The sequence below is a fragment of the Bos javanicus genome, chromosome 8 (genome assembly GCF_032452875.1).
Source record: "Bos javanicus breed banteng chromosome 8, ARS-OSU_banteng_1.0, whole genome shotgun sequence".
NCBI lineage: Eukaryota > Metazoa > Chordata > Mammalia > Artiodactyla > Bovidae > Bos > Bos javanicus.
In genome coordinates, this window is record NC_083875.1 from 16507695 (window position 1) to 16528172 (window position 20478).

At 36.9% G+C, this 20478-nt stretch overlaps 1 protein-coding gene across 11 annotated transcripts in view; it reads left to right on the forward strand.

The window, feature by feature from the left end:
* Positions 1-20478, forward strand: part of LINGO2 (leucine rich repeat and Ig domain containing 2) — a 1446924-nt gene that overhangs the window by 1062075 nt on the left and 364371 nt on the right. For all 11 annotated transcript variants that reach the window (XM_061425094.1, XM_061425103.1, XM_061425099.1 and 8 more), the window contains one exon: positions 11267-11425. The gene's annotated coding sequence lies outside the window, so the exon portion shown is untranslated. The remainder of the gene's footprint in view (positions 1-11266; positions 11426-20478) is intronic.

Here is a 20478-nt window from a genome sequence, read left to right on the forward strand (position 1 = left end):
CTAAGGCTAGTTTGCCAGATAAACAAAGCAAGGCAAGTTTTCAAAGAGAAAGTAGCCTATCAAAATCAGGACAACAAAGGACAGCATGTCGTGTTTTGGAAGTTACCAGGGTATGTTAGATGATGAACGGATTTCATAAAATAAAGGATGGTATGTCATAGTCAAGAAATTTTGATTTTATCATATTGGTGATGATGGTGAGATTTATATTTCAAAGAGCAATTGCTTAGAGAAAGCTGGATTTGGGCTGGAATACCACTTTGGAAGTAGTTTTAGCAGTCTAAAGAGACAAGGGGATGAGTTCAAAGATATTTAACAGTTACAGCAAACATGACCTATTGCTGACTAGGTATGGGAATAAGGAAGGAGGAGGAATAAAAGGTAATTTCCATTGTTTCATGTGTTTCTCAATGTTGTTTTTTGTTCTTACCTGTTTTGTTGGTTTCTGCATCTGTGTGGCTAGCAACACCATTCATTGACATGAATGTAAAATATAAAAAGGAAGAGACATCTCATAAAGGGAGTTATTTAGTTTAATTGTGAATCGCCTGAAGCTGAGGTGCTTGTCTCATAGCCAGGGAACATGAAGGATAGGCGGGCGGAAGTAAAGGTCTGAAGTCCAAAAGGGATTGAATGTCCAGAGTTACAGATCTGTGAGTTACTAGTGCTGTATCTGAGTTGGGAGAATATTTAAAGTGCATCAGATCCAACCACAAATATCACTGCTTCACACAGCTCTGCAGATCTGAATGTACATTAAAGTAAAGGCCATACCCGAAGCAGAGAAGTGTCCATGTGGATAAGATCAGAAGTGCAGTGATTGATCGCTCCCTGTGAGATAAGCATTAAACATCACTGTACGGCAGCAGTCATTGGCTGTTGGTAATATGTAGGTATAGATCCTTTGTGCAGAATGACAAATGCCAGGAAAACTTGGAACTTCACAGAGAAGATATCTCATTTTGATAATTATATAGAAATCATATTTCTCTTATGTGGGAAAGATATCAAATAGATACAAAAAAATTTTTTTAAGTCAATATAGATTGTTTATGTGAACTCAAATTGTGGAAATTGTGAGTCAAAAGGAAAGAGTAGTTTTTGAAAGAAAGATTTCAAGCAAACATAAAAAAATCTAAATAGTGAAACATAGCCTGTAAATCCACCTCTACCCAGTTTAACAATTTTTGTCATTTTGTCATACTTAGTTCAGTTTTGTTGTTTTCATTTTTGTTGTGTCAGAAGCAGATCTTTATAGATGATGCTGAATCTTCCTTTGCAGTCATTTCTGCTTCCTGCCCTTCATGTAACCAGTGACCTACATTTGCTGCGTATCTCTTATGTCTATATTTTCACTCTATATGCTTTGTTGAAATTATTGATGGTATCATTGTGGATGCATTTCTAGATTTTCTATTCTTTTCAGTTGATCCATTTGTGTATCATTGTATCAGTAACCCACATCTTAATTACTGTGACTTTATAGGAAGACTTGAAGCCAAATACAGTAAATTACCTAATTTTAATTCTTTTTTATTTATTTTGGCTTTGCCTATATCCTTTATATTTTTGTATAAATTAAAGAATTAGCTTCACAATTTCTATTTTGTTTACAAGCCTGCTGGGATTGTGATTATATTGTATTGACTTTATAAATCAGCTCAAAGGGTCTTAGTGTCTTAAAAACATTGAGTCTTCTAACGCATAGACATAGTGTATCTCTCTGTTTATTTAAATTCTCTTTAATTTTCTTACAATATTTTGTTGTCTTCAGTGTAGAGACATTATAGGTTGTATTAGTTTTCTACTGATGCTTTAAAAATCACCACAAATTGAATGGCTTAAAGCAACATCCATTTAATATCTCACAATTTCTATAGGTCTGGAGTCTAGACTTAGTGTAGTTGAGTCCTTTGCCTAAGCTCTCAGAGCTTGGAAATCATGTATCAGACATCTCTGAGATCACTTCTGAAACTCAGGTTTTTGGTTTTTTTCCCCTCAAGCTCAGATGGCTATTGGCAGAATTCATTTCCTTGGACTGTAGAACTCCTGGGTGCTATACCTTCAAGGCCAACTAAAGGCATCTCTCTGAAACTGCACCTTCTTTTAAAGGCTTACCTGACTAGGTCATGCCCAACCAGGATGATCTTCCTTTTGCTTAACTCAATGGCAACTGACTAGTAATCTAATCATAAGCAACAACTCATTTTCACAGGTCTCTCCCACATTCAAAGGGAGGGGACTGTATCGACATTTACCCCCAAGAGGCACAAACCATGGAGGCTGGGTTAGAATTCTGCCTGATTATACACATTTTTTGATGAATTTCTTTATGTACTATATTTTGTGATACAATAATATATTATTTTAAAATTTTATTTTTAATTGGAGGATAATTAATTTACAATATTGTGATGGTTTCTGCAATATATCAGCATGAATCAGCCATAGGTATACATATCTCCCCTCCTTCTTAAACCTCTTCCCCACCTCCCTCCCCATCCCATCCCTCTAGGTTGTCACAGAGCCCCAGACTAGCTATGTACTTTACATATGGTAATGTGTATGTTTCATCCTGACTATCTCAAATAATCCCACCCTTCTCTCTCCCTCACTGAGTCCAAAAGTCTGTTCTCTATGTCTGCATCTCCATTGCTGCCCTCTAGACAGTTTCATCAGTACCATCATTATTTAAATTTCATTTTCCATTTGTTTGTGAAGCAAATCACTTTAAATTTAATGTATCTTTATTGAATAGTTGTGCTAGCTATCTAATTGTATCTGGAAGTCATTCTCAACATTCTCCTTAAAACATTGATTTGAAATTTACCAGACACCGTCTTTCTGGCTTTTGTTTTTGTACTTGTTTTTGGTACTTTTTCTAAATATATCATAACTTCAGCCACAGTCTCTCTATTCAGTATTTTTTTTCCCCTGATTTTCTTTCCTCTTTGTTATTCTCTTTGACATGCTTCATATTACTTTGGGTCAATTTCCTAGCTGAGTCCTAGCAGATTTCTTATCAATTTTAAAAATCAAAATTCTGTGTCAGTCAGGATTTTTAGTTACAAGTATTGGAAAATAATGCTGGCTCTCTTAAACATTAAAATGAACTTAGCCAAAGGAGATTCAGACTTTACAAAATAGGCATGTGGAAAAGAACGTGGAAGGGAAGGTAGGAGCTGAAAAAATAAACATTGTCACATTGCAGGAAAACCTACTCTTTTAGTCACTTTATATATATATATATATATATATGTATGTATGTATGTATATATAAAACACATGTGTGTGTACACTTGCTTAGTCGTGTCTAACTCTTTGTGACCCCGTGGATTGTAGCCTGCCAGGATCCTCTGTCCATGAGGCTTTCCAGGCAAGAATGCTTGAGTGAGTTGCCATTTCCTCCTCCAGGGGATCTTCCTGACCCAGGGATCCAGCCCTCGTCTCCTGTGTCTCCTGCATTGGCAGGCAGATTCTTTACCACCCACACACACACACACATATAATATATATGTAGCTATATATATAATATGTGTATATATGTCATATATTTATTTATGTATCATTCCCTTAAGCATCCAAGTTTATATCACATCTGTGCTCCCCTCATTCCCCGGCAGCAATAGAAAGAAGGCTTCCCCTTCCCTTCAAGATTATCCTTATGTTAATAATGCAGAATACAATAATAATACAGCATTCAAGCTCTGTCCTACTTTCCTAACAAAAATCAGGGACCTAATTGGAAGAGGAATGTGTTGGTTCCTGGACAGCCAAAAACAAACAAACAAACATGGCATTCTCTCTCTCGTATTTTATGTGTATATACCTGATGTTGGGCAAAGTGTTCAGAAAAGGGAAAGTCTAGAAATACAAATAAAAGAGAGAAATGGTCTACCTGGGTTTATTCTTGAAGTGATTATAAAAGCAAATTCATAGGACAATCTATAACATATTCTATTAGAACAAAACATGGCTGATGCCACTAAGAAGTCAGAAGTGTAAATTCTGCTTCTCCCTCTTGGCTTTTTGACCCTAGGCAAGCTGTTTATCCTCAGTGATTCTAGGTTTTCTCGGTCACCAGGCAGGAATAATCACATCTGTCTCCTAGGTTTGCTGTAATGATGAAATGAACACATGAGTAAAGCATCCACCACAACACATTAATTCACAGTGATTGCCTGCCAATTATGTGTTCTTTTCCTAACCCTTCTTTCTCAAATGCTCTCTAACTCCTGAAATACCCTACAACCACCACCACCACTCCTCTGAAAGGAGCTGTGGCGTCTCAAAAGTGCTGAGTGCATCCCATCAGGAAGTGAATGTGATCCCCTCAGTAATCGCTGTCAGACTCCTGCCGTCTGTGGACTGTTATTGAGGGTGGTCATGTAGAGAGAATAAACTTCTCCTCCATGAAAGGGAAGTTGTCCTGAGATCACTATGCTCCCTTCATTTCTTATTTCCCATTGTAGGTACAGTGCTGCCTTATACCAAAGAGAACTTGATTCCTCCTTCCTTATTATGACTAATCTGTACTATCCACAATGATTCCAGATGCCGATAATGGTTTCTATCCTTAGGAAGTCTTTTTAGTTATCAAAAATTAAAGTTATATTAAATAAGAAGAGTGATGAAGATTGCACACATATGGAACATTAAAATACATTTTTTTTAATATTTGAAGAAAAAGGGTGGATCTTTAAAGGAAATTTCTCAATTTATTCAATTCAAGGAAGAATATTTTTTCCAAAATAGATGTATTTATTTGAAAGTAAAAGAGAAATAGATGTTATAAATTAAAACTTGTGGGACCATATTTAGAAATGCCCAAAACAGGCTTTGTTCTAGAATAGTGATTCTTAAACACTAATAGTGATTCTTAAATCACCAATAATGATTCTTAAACACTAATTCATCTTTGTACAATCTAGGGAACTGTCATTTGCAGAATTTCCAATTTCACTCCAAAAATGGAGTTTAATTCTGGAGTGGTGCCCAGGAATCTACAGTATGAAATGCAGTTTTTGATGATTTTAACAAGCTAATACAAAGGACTTTTTTCCTCCACTAGAAAGATTTCTTGAGAAATCTTTACCTACCATGGATTTTGCCAATAGGTGGGGAAATGGGACCAACATGTAGACAGCAATGGGCAGTGACTCTTCAATAGTTGTAAAGCAGCATCTTAAACTGGTGACAAGTGACCAAAACCTGTTAACAAGAGTGTTCTCTCTGGAAAAGCAGTGTTTAATATGTTTATGATGCTCTTAGGCTAAGCTTGCTTTCTTCACTTTACCATTGACTGTCCATTTGGCTTCTGGTTGTAGTCAACCAAGCTGTGTTCATCTTTGAGTCATGTGACTGACCCTGAGACATTTGATTGTAAGGCCTGAGTATTTGTAAGATCCCTTCCTAAGCCACAGAAAGCTCAGTGTGTTAGGTACCCTGTCTTGTCTGACTCTTTGCGACACCATGGACTATGGCCTGCCAGGTTCCTCTGTCCATGGGATTTTCCAGGCAAGAATACTGGAGTGTGTTGCCATTTCCATCTCCAGGGGATCTTCCTGACCCATGAATCAAACTCGGATCTCCCACACTGCAGGCAGACTCTTTACCATCTGAGCTACCAGGGAAATACAGAAAACTCAGAATGTGAGGTATTTGGGAACTTTTGGGTTCAGTTTTGTTTGTAAGTTCTCACTTGACCAGACCAAGCCACCTAGAGTCAAGATATGCACTGTTTTTCTACTCTAGGCTGACATATTCTGGAAAAGTTAATACAGGCTTGATCCCTGCCCCTCTTCCATAATAAATCAGCTTACTTCTCTGTCCGTCCTAGTAGACTATGGGCAATACCTGGGTAGTACATGAATCTTTTATTTTTTTTATCTTTTATCTTTTTATGCTTTCTTTTTAAAATTTAAATTAATTATTTTATTTAGTTTCCCAATCTTATTTACTTTTAATTGAAGGAAAATTGCTTCACAATATTGTATTGACCTGTGCCATACATCACCGTGAATCAGCCATAGCTATACATGTGTCCCCTCCCTCTTGAACTGAATCTGTACTTGCCTTATCCTCAGAGCCTAGCACATTACTAGAACTTAACAGGTTCTTAAAACTCTGTTGAGCTGAAAAGACAAAGAGGGAGGAAACCAAAGGAAGGATTGAAGGAAGTATGGAAGAAAAAAAGGAAGAGAAGATAGTGAAGGAACAGAAAAGGAGAAGAGGGGAAGGAAGGAATGGAGAAAAGTGAGAACAGGAAAGGAATGAAAAAGAATGGAGACATGTTTCATTTGTGGAGAATTTGTGAGTGTAATAGAATCCCTCCTTTAAAAAAAATCAAGGAAGAATGTGGACATTCTTAACTGGCATTTTCTAGGTCATAATCAATTCAGAATTAGGTGTCTTTGAGCAGACACAAAGAACTGTTTGAGTATCAGGCACTGGTTTCTCAGATGTAGATTGAATTACCCTAGATTTTGTTTTATGTCACTTAAGAGGCTGCCTGCTGGGCTTCTGAAATAAAAACATTAACTGGATATCTTAGAATATTATTTTAAGCATGCAATTACTAATAACAGAGCTAAACATACCAAATGGGCATCAGCAAAACACCACTGTGTTATTTATAGTTCAATCTAATCATACACTTTGTCACAATCCATCAACACACTCTTCTCCTGGTGTCTATATATTTTTTCCGTTGGGAAATAAATTGGCTCAAGAGAGAGAGAACAATATCATTTGTTGATTTCAGAAACTTAAGCTCCGTTAAAACTGAGTACTCAGAAATCCTGTTATTTTGTTTATTGGCTTTGGCATCTTCTTTCTAAAATAAAACCTACCCCAAACATGGTTCTTTAAACACAACTGAATTGGAGATCTATAAAGTTGTTTAGACACCATGTGTAGAAAGCTGGGTAAGAGAGTGGTGTATTAGAAAGACAGGGACATCATGAGTTTGAGTATTCATCCAGACCTGCTATGATCTTATGATCTCTGAGATGTCACTTCATTTCCCAGACACTCAGATTTTCATCAGTAGATTGAGAAAATCTCTCAAATTCAGTTTATAAGAATTTAAAACTGATAGTACCATAGTATCAATTAACTGCACACCCAGCTCTCTTTTTCAGAAACTCTATGCCCTTGGGCAATCATTTAAAATCTCTGATCTTTATTTTCACCACCATAAGTTGGACATTATTGTAATACTTACTTCACATGGTTTTTGAGACAATTAAATGAGAAACTATATATAAAGCAGATAGCAGTTAACAGTGATTTTTGTTAATTACCCACCCCTGCCTGCTGGGAAATAATCTATAATGTTTACATTTGACTAAATGAAGAAAAAGAAAAGAAGCTAGAAGCAATGGATCTGTTACTTAAAAAATAGTGGCATCTTTCCTTTTCCAATATCACTGATCAAAGGGTACAGATTTGAAATACATAAGGCCAAAAGCTTCATAACTTTAATCACTGATAACCTACCTATTCCTACATTCTTGATGCTTGTATTCTTGAGGTTTATGCAGGAAAATGAGTGACTTAGATACAAGGCTTGCAAAATGTACCAGTCATTTAACAAATGCACTGAGCTCATAGAATGCTGAGCATTCCTATGGTTTCGTTGGATACCAGAGGGCTTTGCAACGTGTCCATGGTGGTCATGAAGCACATCCCTGAGATAAAGTTTAAAAAGCATCATATCAACAAGTACAAATCAATGTCTTATGAAATATGTGCCTCAGTGCTAGAGGGATCCTGGGGAAAGCTTTCTTCCAAGCAATAAGATAAACTAGAAGGACAGGAGTAGTATGCATAAAGAAAGACAAAGAAGACCAAAATTCAACTACAGAGCACTTAAGGCCAGACCAAGAAACAAGAAAGTAGGGTCTGTGAATGTTGAATTTCTTCTACTTTATAAAAAATTGATTGGAGACTTGTTTTAGATTCAAATACAACAGTATTTTGTCAATAGGTTCTGTATCTCATGCCCCTATCTAGAACCTCCCTGAACATGATAAAAAATGCATTTAAAAGTTGTAAGTCAACATTATTGAGGTATAAATTATATACGATATAATATACTCATTCAAAATTATTTTTAAAGAATACAAATCTCTCAAAAATAAGAATAACATTTATTTTTTAAAGTGTTTTCAAACTAGTTTCAGTATAAGCAGAGATACAAAAAACAAAAGATGAGAAAATAGAAGAAAATGGAACCATTTGGAAGCCATTGATTTTAGTAAAATGTCTTTATTTTTTTCCTTAACTTCTAAAGAGCATTTTTAGAAGTATAATCTGTGTCTTTTGTTTCCATATTCCTATTCAGTATCATATCTGAAGGGAGGAAAGTGAAAAGTTTTATATTTTTTTCACTCTAAAAATTGGTCTTGAAAATTCAAGTCAATGTTGTGGAATTAGCATTTCTTATGAACATCTCATGAACTTCTCTTTGAGGAAAATACATGCATTTAATGTGATATATCCTCTTTGAGAAAATAATATTACAAACATCATGTGAAGCAATGTGTTGTGTAACAGTACCTGCACCGAAATCTGTTGACTTGTGACACAGGCCACATAAGATTGTACTGCAACGCCTAATACACACATGTGGGAGGCACTGACTCTGTGCTGGATGCCAGAAATGTCAATGTACTGTCAGAACCTAATTGGTTGGATTTTTTGAATCATCGTGACTCACTCAGTTAGTGGGCTTGAGAGTGACACAGAACCATCACATCCCGTACAAACTGTATACAAGTTGACTGGGTAAGTCAGTCGTTTTGTGTTGTAGCCCTTGGTCTATAATGGTTTGCTCACTGGCAAACTTAATAACCCCTTTGTCTGATCATATAGTGGCTGGCATATAAAATAAAACCAATTATTTTAATTTGGTCTAATGTTGCTGCCTTTCTTGGGTACCAGTATATGTCAGCAAATCAGAATAGAGTAAATAGTAAATTTTTTATGGGAAGAATAAGTGTGTTTTCATTGTGTATTTGGGTACCTAACCCCTTAGGTGGCACAACTGAAGTGCTCAATTAAAATCTGTGGAAAGAATAAGTGGGTTAATGAATGAATTAGAGGTCAATGGTCAGTAGAAAATCTTTTCATTACTTAAAACATACACAGAAAACCTATCCATTCAAAGAAGGGATCAATAACATCATTTATGTATGGTGAGATAAAGCCATTTTAGAAAGCAAATAGTTACGCTGATTTACTTAGTTTCACTCTTGTATAGTAAGTGGCAGAACTAAAGTTTTAGGAATCACATTAGGTCACAGGTGGGTCCTTCCAAACCAACTAGCTTTCAAAGATCCCTCACTTCAAAGTCAGTTTGGTAGCTTGAACATGATGTTTAATTTCCACTTGCCTGACATTTAGCCTACCTGTATATGACTTCTTCTAATACCCTGATTCTCCCCCAAGAGACAGGAAAGGATTACTACTCATGGAAACAGATCTGTTTTATAAAAGACTTGATTTGATAACTCTTAGAGTATCCTCTAAGAAGAAAAGTAAAATAATTTAGAGCATTTGTGTCCAGAAGTTAACTAAAATTTTAGCTTCATCAATACCAGAGCTTGGATCAGTAGCTTTGACAATTTCAACTGTTATGTGTATGTATGGGTATTTATGTTTGATATGAATAGCATCAACATAGCACTTGAATTTTGAATTGCACAATGGTCACTTAATGTCCAGGTACACATGTCTTGATTTTTAAGGACTTACTTTGAAGTATTGCATTTTATTCTGATGTATGCATTTGACTTTAACCCCTTGCTATCTTGGGCTTCCCTGGTGGCTCAGCCGGTAAAGCGTCTGCCCGCAATGCGGGAGACCTGGGTTCGATTCTTGGGTCGGGAAGATCCCCTGGAAAAGGAAATGGCAATCCACTCCAGCACTCTCGCCCGGAAAAATCCCATGGATGGAGGAGCCTGATAGGCTACAGTCCACGGGGTCGCAAAGAATCAGACATGACCATTCTTGCTGAAATGGCACAAATATAGGAGATCTCACTACTGTGTCTTCTAGTGAAGTTTCCACATGGACTTCTGGGAGTATTAGTTGTAGTTCTAATTACAAATCCATAAGGATATATAATTCTGTATCTTGTTAAAGCCAGTCTTTGCACCTGTGTTCATTAATCTGCCACACATAACCATTCACATGAGTCCCCTTACCAGCTTAGAACAACCTCTCAACCATTTCTGCTGCACCATTTAGAAAATAAAATAATAATAAATGTTTTAGTATATACATAGCTAAATATGGTTGTGGTAGCTAAAAAAATATCTAGTCATTCTTAAAGCCTACCCTGGGAAGACCAATAAAGAAATCTATCCACTTAGAATCCTTCTAAATTTCTATGGAACACAGTTATTTGTGTGCCAGGTATCCACACAATCGTACAATCAGGAGTTGTTGATTATACATGGAGTTTTATCTCCTTAAATGGAAGCTAACGATGCTTATGAAGATTAAATACCATATTTACTCATATGAGTATAAATAGTTTAAGCATTAAATGTGTGGTAGATTGCCCCAGTATTAGTTATCTAATTACTTTCCTGGTTTCTGGTCGTTCCTTTGTGTACAGACTGTGGCTACCGCATGTTTGTGTTGGTGACTGTCTGGTGTGGTCTATCTTGATTTGGATCATGGAGGCTGCTGAATTTGAAGCCCCTTATATATGTTCATCAGAGGTGTTCCTCATACACTATCATGCAGACATGTTTTAATTTTTATGTTGGGAATATTGAAGTGGAATGTCGGAACTCACAGATGTAAGTGTCCTTGATCTAGGTCATTATGTGGATTTTCTTCTAGCTGTTGATGAGTTTTGTCCTGTTGAACCTCATTACCAGTTACCCTGAGAATATTATGAATAGAGTCAGAAAAATACTTTTGAGTACTCCAAGTGGTCACCTACATGAAGGAGAAGAGGTATGCACTATAAAATGTGTGAGTTTTAGTATCAATAATATTTATTTACACCGACAGCTTAAATAGATCTATAGTAACATGAAGAGGAACATGCACTCTTGCCAAAACACCTTCTGTAGCACATAAATGTTGGTCTATTGGCTTTAATGTTTATCAGCATCTTGAGAGGCATTTATTGCTCCTCATACACTCCTTTATGATTCCCTTATTGATCAAGTAGTGATGCCTCCTGGACCAAGGACATGGTTCCCTATTTTTCAGTTAGATGAAAAAAATGCCTTGTTTGTTGCAGGTTTGTTTCAAGGAGATGACATGTGGGATTCTGAGAGATGCTGCTGCCCATGACGTGTTGGAATTATCATGATCTACTACCCAGTTTGGATTTCATCCAGTGGTCAAGAGCTTTGCATGGTAGACAGCAAGGGTCGGATTTCTAAAAAGAGTAAACCAGGTAAGATTTGAGGGAGTCATCTGATCATTTATCATTGTTTAGGCATTTCTAAGGGCTTTAGAGTGCTGCCAAGGTATATTGAATAATGCATAACTTCTCTGTTTGCTTTCTAAGTCCACTCAACAGGTTGTTGAAGAATGGTGCTCCCTTGAATTCAGGAGAATGGATATAGTAATGATTGAGTTCTTTTTTGTCAAGAGGAGGGGAGGAGTTAAGATAACGTAAAGCAGACACAAGATACTATGGATGATGGTTTAATGCAATAGCCCCAAATTGCAAGCTAAGGCAGTTTCCTCTTTAAAGAACTACTCTGAACTATAATGGAATAAGCAGTTGTACTTTTTGAAGGTTGAGTAGGGAAAGGGTTGCAGTTTACAGCATATGATCTTACATACATGCTTCAAAGTTATTCCAGTTTAGAAGGTATACCATTATTTTGCCTTTTATTTTTTGAAAGTATTTATCATTCTAAATTCTGTTCATCTAAGTATGATTTGATATGGTAACATAATGACCTAGTCCATTGTGGTTTTTGGAATTTAAAATGTAACACATGCTCTTATTCAACTTGTCTCTGGGACTTATGTCTGTTTCATTCTGGAACCTCTTTTCAGCTATCAGATGTGATCTTTCTCTTTAACATTCTTCCTCCTCTATAACATAATTAAAATTTGTTAGTAACAGTTACTTGGGGCAACTACATTATTCCTATCTTCTGATTTTAAGACTATCAGAGCTCTTATATCAAAGTTTTATGAATCCCAAATCAAGATTTCCTTTAAGTTCAATTATCAAAACAGAAAATATATGTAAAATTTAATCATTTAGAAAACTTGAACTCTTTCAGTTGGAGTGTTTGTTTTTTTAAAATACAGCTTTTTTATTTTCTGAAAATAAAGCAAATGGAACTCAGTTAATAAATTATAGGCTAAGATAATTATTTGGATATAAGAATTTTGATAGTGCTTGAAAATAATTGACTTTCTAAAGTTTAATACATATGTCTTCTCAATCTCCTAGTAACTTGTCTATAAGATGATATCCTGAGAGTCTGAAATTCAAATTAGTCATGGCTTTTGAATTTGTTAGAAATAGTATAGATCACCAAACTCATGGCACAAATCCTTATTTGATGAACTGGGTTAGTGGGTAACTATTTGTCCTGTTTTGTGGCATATTGGGTTAGCCATATTTGGAAGAGTTCTGAAAGTCTGTGAATAAGAGACATCAACAAGAAGGATGCATTTGTGGGATAAACCTCAACTAGTTTCATGCTTCATTACATTGTTATCTAGCAAAAAATTACAGCAAGAACACTTCATGATAGGCTTCCATATTCTTAAGCTTATTAGTCCAAAATAAATTTGATCCTAATTATGTTTATTTCAATATTTTCATTAAAACTGGGTTGTATGTTAAAACATCAGACTTAGAAGAAAGACACAAAGGGGAGGGATGCAATTAAATCTATTTTTAAGGCCAATAATCATGTGTTAATGTAATTATTAAAGAAAGAGCTCTTCTCTATTTGTGAGACAAGTGTTTTTATTCTTTAGAATATTTTTTGAAATAAGTCATCAATATATAGAGAGAAGTGTACAGCAATACTTTTGATCTAAGAATCATAAAGAAACATAACTTCTCTTAGAGAGTCCTTTAAAGTGAGTCCTGTTGATTAGGATATACAGATAATAAATTCCACTGTTCTATATAAAAATGAAAACTTTGGAAGGGGCCTCTGGACATAAACGATTTGACAGTGAATTCAAATATTTTCTCAGTTAAAGGTTGACTCTTTTATTTATTTTTTTTAGGTTGTTTTTTTTTTAATTTTATTTTATTTTTAAACTTTGCATAATTGTATTAGTTTTGCCAAATATCAAAATGAATCCGCCACAGGTATACATGTGTTCCCCATCCTGAACCCTCCTCCCTCCTCCCTCCCCATACCATCCCTCTGGGTCGTCCCAGTGCACTAGCCCCAAGCATCCAGTATCATGCATCGAACCTGGACTGGCATCTCATTTCATACATGATATTTTACATGTTTCAATGCCATTCTCCCAAATCTTCCCACCCTCTCCCTCTCCCACAGAGTCCATAAGACTATTCTATACATCATTGACTCTTTTGCTGTCTCGTACACAGGGTTATTGTTACCATCTTTCTAAATTCCATATATATGCGTTAGTATACTGTATTGGTGTTTTTCCTTCTGGCTTACTTCACTCTGTATAATAGGCTCCAGTTTCATCCACCTCATTAGAACTGATTCAAATGTATTCTTTTTAATGGCTGAGTAATACTCCATTGTGTATATGTACCATAGCTTTCTTATCCATTCATGACTCTTTTAAAATGAACAGAAACTGTATACATTATGGATTTATACTTATATTAGTTTGAAATTTGTTTTTGTTCTCTGTTGTAAGAATGGCAGTTGCATTTTTTTTTTTTTTATGGTGATGCATGTCACCTTCTCCATAAAGTTAAAAGAATGTCAAGTCATGAATTCTGTTCTTGGAAGTTTGTAAAAAATCATAAAAATTTGCACTGTTCCTTAGCCTAAAAGGAATTTTTCCTTCTTAAAGCATTTTTAAAGTAAAAGTTTATCTAATCTCAATGTTACATTACTGAATGCTTGTACAGAGAAGCAATATTAAGCTATAAAGACAGGCTATAAAAGGTCAGATTTTGCAAAGCACTTCTGATAATAGGATGCCCCCTGTAATGGAATTTGTAGTCTCCAAGGTGGTTCATGGAAAGCATTTAAGTCCTACCTGTGTAGGCAGTGTCTCCTTTACCCTCTGCAGAGAGTGTGGACATTCTCACCTGTGCCACCATTCTTATTCTGAGGTCTTCTGAAAATAAAATTTTAAGAATTCAGGGCGGCCGCTGTTTCCATCATGAAAAGCCTCATATGAATGTTACATATTTTTTGCTACAAGTTTACTTACCCTCCGAGCATGTTTTGAGTGTCAAATGAAAGCATTAGGCACTCAGTCATGTCTGAATCTTTTCAACCCCATTAACTGTAGCCCACCAGGGTCCTCTGTCCATGGAATTCTCCAGGCAAGAATACTAGAGTGGGTAGCCATTCCCTCCTCCAGGGGATCATCCCAGCCCAGGGATTGAACCCAGGTCTCCCTCATTACAGTCTGAGCCACCTGGAAGCCCTTTGAACCTCAATCACACGTAAAACAGTATGAGGCCAGAAACAAATCAGTGATCCTCCCAGCCCTGTCCTCAAATAGTTCACACAGAGTAAAACAGACACTAAATGGCTCACTCCAGGCAAAAGGAACTAAAAAGTTTAATGGTGCATTTCAAGCAAAATTCTCTAGAAACTGAAATGAAGGATTGTTTAAAACTGATAGGAGTATTAAAAGGTCTTCGAGGCTTAAGAGATACTTCAGCTGCACAGTTGAAAAGTGAGGAGAATTTTAATTGATAGGAAATGTGTATGAAGGCATTCTAGGGGCAACTGTGGCAAAGTCACCATGGTGTAAAAATCAATGTTATGCTTGGAGAATGGAAGCTGGATACCGGAGGACAGGGGTGAATCAAAACAGAGGTGGGACATACAGTTTGGGGCTGGACTGTAGTGTTTTGAATGCATGGTTATCTTGGATAAAAATATGAAAGTAATGTATAATGCAATCTATAAGAAAAGAATTCTGATAGAGTGTAGGGGAACAAGCAGGGAAAGTATGTGCAGAGAAAAGAGATAAACTGAAACCATTGAGCTCCCTGAGTGCAGAAAGTTGTGGTTTCAAGTCTGCTGTATCACCAGAGCCGTTCCTGCCGTTCATTGATTCTGTTAGTCTCTATTAAATGCTGACTAAATGAACGCCTCTCGCTGATAATCCATAAACCTCTAACTTTGCAATTTTTCCTCCTTTAAAAATGGTATGAGAACTCTTCATAAAAGGATGAAAAGAATTTAACTTACATGGTTTTCATCACATGCAAGAGTACACACACACTCTCTCTCTCTCCACTCCCCGCAATATGCGCTTGAAATTAAACCTCAGATCCTGTTCCTGAAATTTATGCTTCAATTAAGATGGGGGCAGCTGCTTCCCTCTTTTATTTCCCTTTTGAGACTTTTATCTCTCAGGCTTTATCCTTCCCTTCCTCGTTTTATCATCATATCCATCACTGTTTCACTCCTTGGGAACACAGCATGCATGGCAGGCACATTTTTATGGCTAGAAAGCAAACCTAACCTACTTGGCCCAGACTGCTTACTTAAACCTAATTAAGTAATTCTGCTGAAAGTCTCATGTCCTTTCCATCACAGGGCACCTTTGGTCAAAATAATAGGGGACACTTTAAAGCCATGGAAAATAACTGGGGAAGGGAGCCTGAAGAAGACACAAAGTGAGTGAAAAGAAGCTGCAGCCCAACAGTCTTTGACACAACCCTTTAATGAGCCTGGGTGCATTAACACCTCTGCTGTAGGAAACCCCTAACTCATAGCATCACTTTCAGGCCAATTATTTTACATAACATTACCGTTGTTATACAGCTCCCCAGTCATACACCAAATTCAGTGCATTTTGTATGACTGAATTATCTATCTTTCAAAGAAGTTCTCTTATGGTCTGGGGGAAAAAATCAAGAATGTCTTTCCAAATATGCCTACTTAATGAGGCATATGATTCACTAAGACATTATATTCTTGTTACTAGGGTCTTTGTCTTTTTTCTATAGGATCTTATTTCCAGAGCCACATACTAATTCAATAAACTTATCTGCTGAGTGAATGACCCAATATCAAAACTTGGACTTCAAATCAAATTCATTACTTCAGTGTCTTGACGAGTTGGAAATCTCTCTCTCTTGTTAGTGGGACCATTGATATTTGAGGGTTTTGTCCACTGTTATATCAAGGGCATCTTAGTGTTTCATGTTTTTAATACTGCCATTATTTAGTAACAGATCTTTTTCAATCACACAATGACATATAATAGTACCCAAGGTCTAGGGGTTTGGAGGATTTAGTCTGACAGTAAGAAGCAAGAAAAAAAGAGAAAAACATTTACTAAATATCTCATTGCCTTTATAAATGAAGTATGGTTCTCTTTTACAAGCTATCACAGACTTTGCATTTTTATTTTTATGGATTTCAAATGGTAGGGAGAAAGAAGTAAGCTCTTTCTGTGCTCTTGGGTGTGGACTTCTCTGGGTAGAAATCACTGAAAAACTGCCATGCTAGCAAGCTACCCTCTTCTACTTTGAGGAGGCAGATTATAGCTAATTGTGCCTGTAAATATTCTATCATATTTATCGGCATTGACTTTAATTAAGAGCTGGGTTTGAATCTGAACTCTGACACTTAACAGTTATATCATCCTCGACAGGTTATTTGTTATCTCAGAACTTTGATTTCCAATAGGAAGTATAAAGTTATCAGTAGGGGTTCCATGGGCTATCATGAGGATTAAATGAGATCATGCTCTAAGACACTCAGCAGAATATTTGATACATTGTAAATATGCTAATAATGCTATAGCTCTAATTGAGGATACTCCCACATGGCGCTAGTGATAAAGAACCCGCTTGCCAACTCTGGAGATGAAAGAGACAAGGCTTCGATCCCTGGGTTGGGACGATCCCCTCGAGGAGGGCATGGCAACTCACTCCAGTATTCTTGCCTGGAGAATCCCATGGACAGAGGAGCCTGTCGGGCTGTAGTCCATAGGGTTGCACAGAGTTGGACACAACTGAAGTGACTTAGCACATAATGTTCTAATTATTTTATCACTATTGTTCTAATTATTATTATTATTTGCAATCTATATGTGTAGCAGTTCTGTCTAGAAATCCACTTGTTTTCAGCAAAATGTCAGAATATTTTACCCACTCTTCCCAGAAGTAAATGAGATGTAAAGGTGCTTAGCAGAATACCTGATACCTATAAGCACTCAGTACGTATTGTGGTGGTGGTGGTCATTATTATTTATTTATATATGCATTTCTCTTCCTTAGGCTTTTTGAAGAGATCTAGGTCTAATTATAGTAACAAGGTCCTTCTTAGAAGGACTTATGAGTATCGTTCGTGTTTGAGATAAAATCCTGTTTATCACTCTGTTATTGGTCATTTTGTAATCATGTTGCTGATATTGAAGTAAATATCATTTTCTTTTTAACCAAAGATCACCAAAGTGATTTTCCATACCAAATTATAGTCTTTAAAATTAAAAAAAAAAAAGAAAAAGCACACTGAAAATGAGGACACTGTCTACTCCCAACGGATAAAAACATCCACAGATGCTAAATGTCCTTTGGGCTTCCCTGGTGACTCAGATGGTAAAGAATCTGCCTGCAATTCAGAAGACCTGGGTTCCATCCCTGGATCAGGAAGATACTGTGGAGAAAGAAATGGCAACCCACTCCAGTATTCTTGCCTGGAGAATTCCATGGACAGAGGAGCCTGATGGGCTACAGTCCATGGGGTTACAAAGAGTCAAACATGACTGATAAACTAACACACACAAAGTCCTTTGTATAAAGTGGTGTAGTACAGTGAAATGTCACCCACTACTGATTGGATCCATATCCAGTGGAATATGGATCCAATTGGAAGTAGTGGAAGGCCTATTGTATCCTACAATAGCAAACTGATCGTCCTTATCTGTTGACATGATTCTCTATTTGGGAATACTTCTTTAATACACACTCATAGAGACTGTCTTTAGAGGACCCTGCCATTAACCAAGTGGTATATGTAATTATGCCTTTAACCTCTACTTTATTACATGAGTTTTATAAGAGAGACAGCCATGAATTTTGAAATGAAAATTTAGAATTAAAACTACATTTTATACAGTACAATAATACTTCAAAGCTTAATTATCAAGATTAATCTTACAACCAGACTAGGTGATTAGTGGGGATAAATGCTAGGCAATTTCATGAATTTCTGGTCAGTGCTTTGTAGGCCGTTGGTTTTGAGTGGCCCTGGCCATGTCAGTAAAAGGCAGAATCCAGATCATCAGCTGAGGCATGAAGGAAGACAGTGTAGATGAGAAAGCAGCAGTGGGATGTGGAAAAGGAATCAACCAAGGGCAAATAAAACCAGGCTTTGGCAGAAGGGCCTTTTAAGATTGGATGGTGGGTGTCGGCAGCAAGCCAGGACTGGAGAGCAGCTCATTTTCCATCAGCAGCTCTCTGTTGCCCTCAGAGAGGCACAGAGGAAGTCCATGGTGGAAAGAGAAGGAATTTAGGGAGGCACTGTGGTGACGGAAGTAGCAATGAAGTGATGGACTGCGGAGTTAACTGGCAGCTTGAGGGGAGTCCTGCCAGGAGTTAACAGCTTGACAAAATGACAAGGGTTTGGACTGAGTGGTAGGAAATCCCTGAGTGTTGGGCGGGGGGATCATTCCATTAGAAAGGATTTATTCATCCTGAGTATAAGATTTAGCATGAAATTAAGATGCTGCTGGAGACAATCTTTACAAAGTCCCTTCTGCAGAAGTGGGAACAGAAGGATAACCAAGACTCAGATATATCATGTCTCATCCTGTTGAATCCGGCAGTGACAATGGCAATGAAATAATGACAACCACCCTAAGTTGAATGTTTAGATCAATACAGGTAATTCATATCAGTAACCCTGCAGTGTAGACAAAATTACATGTATATTCAAGACAAAAAAACTGAGACTTAGGAAGGTTAGTAATTTACCCAAGCTCACACAGCTAATGTGTGTCAGGGTGAGTTTTTCTTCCAAGATCTCCTCTTTATAAACATGAGTGAGTTTTCCATTATATTATTATCCCAATTTTCAGTTCTTTAACACTCCAATCCCTGTGCCTTTATACATAGCTGCGAATTTGCTCTAGTGTATAAGAAATTTTTATAACATTGTCTAATTTCCTTCTTGTTACATGTGTGTGTATTTTGCTTGTCCATGAATTTGAAAGTGATCTGAGAGGTAGAACCCATAGTGTTTCATTTTACAGAGGGCCTGTTACTACTGGTGCTATGACAGGCCCTGATTCTGAATGAATATTTGCTGATGATAATGTCAATAACAAACTGCCCCTTTTCAACAAAGGTGAATATATGTACACACTTCATATATATTTCTTGGTATAGATGTTGTATATATAAAGTCATATACCTATAACTTATTGAATGACTAGATTAAAATCATTTGAATAATATTCGTTTCATCTATATAAGATTTTCTTTCCCATAACAGAGCATTTACATGGATTGATTTAAATGGATTGTTTTCTAACATGTATTCTATGGAAAACTGGCCTGGAGGTGTGTGTTCCTTGTGTGAAGAGTTTTGTAGCCAAAGGCATTTGCAGGCGTCTTATTTGTGATAAGACCTGGCTCGAAGAGAAAGAGTTTAGGTTTGCCTACCACGTGGGCCACATTTTTCCTTGAATGCAGGATTATTGATACGCAGAGGAAAGTGAATGGTTTTGAGCCACCTTTCCCCCAGATGCCATTTCTGGCGTTAGGAACACAGACCTTGGACACATGAATGCTCATTCTCCATCTTTTTCTCTTCCTCTTTTTTCTCTTCTTTTCCTCTTCCTTTTTTCCCCTTTCCTCTCTCCTTCCACTTTCTCTTTCTTTTCCTTTCTCCTCTTCTCCTCCTCCACTCCTCACATTCTCATATTCACTTCTCTCCTCTCTATCCCCCTTGCCTAAAGAACATGCTAACATTTCTTTCTCTGGGTTTCTTCACATTTCAATTAAAGCAGATCGTTATGTCCAGTAGCATCCCTTCTCTAGATATGTTGTGTGTGCGTGGGTGTTAGTCACTCAGTCGTGTCTGACTCTATGTGACCTCCTGGACTATATAGCCCACCAGACTTCTCTGACCTTGGGATTCTCCAGGCAAGAATACTGGAGTGGTGTGCCATGCCGTCCTTCAGGAGATCTTCCCAACCCGGGGATCGAACCTGGGTCTCCTGCATTGCAGGTGGACTCTACCATCTGAGCCCAAGGGAAGCCTAGATATGTTACTCCCATCATTGAAGTTATCATTTTTTTTCATCTGTTCAAGCAAAACCTGGACATGTTCT